General features: G+C 37.2%; 1 pseudogene; it reads left to right on the top strand.

Annotated features, from left to right (window-relative positions):
* Positions 1-3,408: 3,408 nt before the first annotated feature.
* Positions 3,409-3,644, top strand: LOC113906257 (annotated as a pseudogene).
* The last annotated feature ends 448 nt before the right edge of the window (positions 3,645-4,092 follow it).

Below are 4,092 nucleotides of genomic sequence, written 5' to 3'. Positions count from 1 at the left end.
AGGCAAGCTTTCATTGCTATAAACTTCCCTCTGAGAAGTGCTTTGCTGCAACCCATAGGTTTTGGATCATTCTCTTGCATCTGGTGTCTACCCAGACGGGTAAGGCTGGGTGGGTAAGGCTGGTTCAGGACCTACAGCAGACTTCCTGGAGGGAAAGACAGGGACCCCTGCATGTGGAACTGGAGACAGAACAACCTGGATTCCCATTCTTCTCTTCCATGAACCAACTTTAAAAGTTATTTCACCTCTTTTTTAATATAACTGTGGATTAATTTATTTTATTAATTTTTTTAATGTTCAAATTTTTATATGACTTAAAATGTTACCTTCCACTTTTAGTTATTATAGAATATTGACTATATTCCCCATGGTTTTCTAAATTTAGTTTTTATTTTATATTAGAATGTAATTGAGCTACAATTTTTGTTTCAGGTGTACAGCAAAGTGATTCAGTTACACATATGCTTAATTGCCTCAGTTGCATCTGACTCTTCATTCCCCTGTAGACTGTAGCCCACCAGGCTCCTCTGTCAATGGATTCTCCAGGCAAGAACACTGGGGTCGGTTGCCATGCCCTCCTCCAGGGGATCTTCCCAGCCCAGGGATCAAACCTGAGTCTCCTGCATTGCAGGCAGATTCTTTCCCACTGAGTCAACGGGGAAGCCCCCAGTTACACATACACATATACCCATTCTTTTTCAGATTCTTTTCTCATATAGATTATTAAAGAATATTTAGTAGAGTTACCTGTGCTATACAGTAGGTCCTTGTGGATTATCTGTTTTATATATAGTAGTGGGTATATCTTAATCCTAGACTCCTAATTTATCCCTCCTCCCCAAGCCTTTCCCCTTTGGAAACCATAAATTTGTTTTTAAAGTCCATGAGTCTGTTTCTGTTTTGTAAAATAAGTTAATTTGCATCATTTTTTAGATTCCACATGTAAGTGATATCATATGTTATTTGTCTTTCTCTTTTATTTCACTTAGTATGGTAATCTCTAGGTTCGTTCATGTTGCTGCAAATAGCCTTTTTTCATTCTTTTTTTGGCTGAGTAATATTCCATTGTGTATATTACACTATGTTTTCTTTATTCTTCTGTTGATGGACTTTGAGGTTGTTTCCATGTCTTGGCTATAGTAGATAGTGCTGCTATGAACATTGGAGTGCATGTATCTTTTTGAATTATGGTTTTCTTTGGATATATAACCAGGAATGGATCACACGGTAGCTCTGTTTTTAGTTTTTTAAGGGACTTCCATAATGGGTGTACCAGTTTACCTTCCCATAAACAGCATAGGAGGGTTCCTTTTCCTCCACACCCTCTCTAGCATTTATTACTTATAGACTTTTTAATAATGGCCATTCTGAGTGATGTGAGGTGATACCTCACTGTAGTTTTGACTTGCATTTCTCTAAGAATGAGTGATGTTAAACATCTTTTCATGTGTCTTATGGCCATCGGTATGTCTTCTTTGGAGAAAAGTCTATTTAGATATTCTGCCCATTTCTTGATTGGATTATTTATTTTTGTGATAATGAGCTGTTTGTATATTTTAAAGATTAATCCCTTGTTGATTACATCATTCACAAATATTTCCTCCCATTCTTTGGGTTGTCTTTTTGTTTACGGTTTCCTTTGCTATGCAAAAGCTTTTGACTTTTTTTTTTAATAAGCAGCCTTTACTATGAGTTTTTTTTCTTTTTTTCTTTATTTTTAATTGAAGGATAATTGCTTTACAGTATTGTTTTGATTTCTAGCTTTTAACTTTAATTAGATCCTACTTGTTCATTTTGGTTTTTATTGCCACTACTCTAGGAGGTGGGTTCAAAAAGATACTGTTGCGATTTATGTCAAAGTGTGTTCTGCCTATGTTTTTCTCCTAAGAGTTTCATGTATCTGGTCTTCTGTTGAGGTCTTTAATCCAATTTGAGTTTTTGTGTAAGGTGTTAGAGGATGTTCTAATTTTATTTTTTACATGCAGTTTTCCCAACACCATTTATTGAATAGACTGTCTTTATTATATATTCTTGCATCCTTTGTTGTAGATTAATTGACCCTAGGTGCATGGCTTATTTCTGGGCTTTTTATCCTGTTCCATTGGTCTATATTTCTGTTTTTTTTTGTGCCAGTATCATACTGTCTTGATTAAAGAGAAGAGATTAAGGAGAAGGAAATGGCAACCCATTCCAGTATTCTGGCCAGGAGAATCCCATGAACAGACGAGCTACAGTTCATGGGTCACAAAGAGTCAGACAAGAGTGAGCACGCAGCACGTGCATGGTATAATCTGAAGTCAGAGAGCCTGATTTCTTCAGCTCCATTTTTCTTTCTCCGGATTGCTTTGGCTAGTCAGCATCTTTTGTGTTTCTATACAGATTTAAAGCTTTTTTGCTTTAGTTCTGTGAAAAGTGCCATTGTTAATTTCATAGGGATTGTACTGAATTTGTCTTGGGTAGTATAGTCATCTTAACAATATTGAATCTTCCAATCCAATAACATGGTATATCTTTCCATCTGTTTGTGTCATCTTTGATTTCTTTCATCAGTATCTTATAGTTTTCAGAGCACAGGTCCTTTGTCTCCTTAGGTAGGTTTTATTCTTAGGTTCTTTATTCTTTTTGGTGTGATGACACATGAGCTTGTTTCCTTAATTTTTCTTTCTGATCTTTCACCGCTTGTATATATATGCAAGAGATTTCTGTGTTTTAATTTTGTATCCTACAACTTTACAATTAATGGATGAATTCTAGTAGTTTCCTGGGAGTGTCTTTACTTTCTATTTACAGTTATTCCAGAGTAGTGGCTGTATTCCCCATGTTATACCATTCATCCTTGAGCTTACCTTACACTCACTAGTTTGTGCCTGTCACTCCCACCCTTCTGTTCTCCATCACGTGTTTGTCCTCTATGAGTCTGCTTCTTGTTTGTTTTATTCAGTCGTCTGTTGTATTTTTTAGAGTCCATATGTAAATGGTATCATTTGGTATTTCTCTGTATGACTTATTTCACTTAGCATAACGCCTTCCAAGTCCATCCATGTCATTGCAAAGGGCAAAATTTAGTTTTTTTTTTTTTTTTTTTATGGCTGAGTGATATCCTATTGCATGCATGTAGATATATATATATATATGTATGCTTATATGTAGATATATACATATATGTATATGTAGGTACAACTTCTTTATCCATTCATCTGTTAATTGACACTTAAGTTGCTGTTAGTTCACCTCTTTGAGCTTCCATTTCTTTACAAGTAAATAAAGATAATGATATTTTTAAAAAGGAAAATAACTTTGCTATACGAAAGCTATGAGAGAGACACATAACTTGGTGCTGGCATAGACCAGATACTTAATAAATATGAGTTTCATTTCCTCTCTCACAAGCACAAAGTGTGAGCACCCATGGCCTATACTGGCCTCACCGTGCCTCTTACTGAGATGAGCGTCTTCTGGGGCTTCATCGGTTTCCTGGTGCCCTGGGTCATCCCTAAGGATCCCAACCAAGGAGTTATCATCACTATGTTGGTGACCTGTTCCGTTTGTTCGTCTTCTGGCTGATTGCACTTCTGGCACACATCAGTCCTCTCTTTAGAACACACTTGAAAAGTGAAACTGTCTGGTACCTCGAGTATCATTGACCTCGAGGAAGAAGGCTTGCTTGCCAGTGCTCAGTCTTTGAGGTCACAAAGAGAACTCTAGATGAAAAACCACTTCCATACCCAGATCACCTTCCTTGATTCGCCCCCTTTGGCCATCAGCTGCCTTAAATGTTCACACCACATTTGAACATCTTATTCTACAGTGCAGTCATTGTTTCCTGTCACCATTTTCACACTTTGATGAGTGATGTGCCCACTTAATCTAAACTGTGCTGCCTCAGTGAAATGACCAGGTACTCTTCTGAGATCACAAGTGCTGTTCTTCTGAGAGATAACGTTACTCTCTCCTTGGAACCACTGATTTTGAAGATGGTTCCTACCTGCTCACAACATGAGAATCAGTGGTGTTTAAAAATGTTACATGACAGTAAGACTCCAGGGGGGGGGGCATCAGTAGGAAAACTTGTTCAGAGGGAAAATTTGTCCC

Source organism: Bos indicus x Bos taurus, chromosome 16 (assembly GCF_003369695.1).
Source record: "Bos indicus x Bos taurus breed Angus x Brahman F1 hybrid chromosome 16, Bos_hybrid_MaternalHap_v2.0, whole genome shotgun sequence".
NCBI classification, from domain to species: domain Eukaryota; kingdom Metazoa; phylum Chordata; class Mammalia; order Artiodactyla; family Bovidae; genus Bos; species Bos indicus x Bos taurus.
This window is presented reverse-complemented; position numbering and strand designations above follow the sequence as displayed.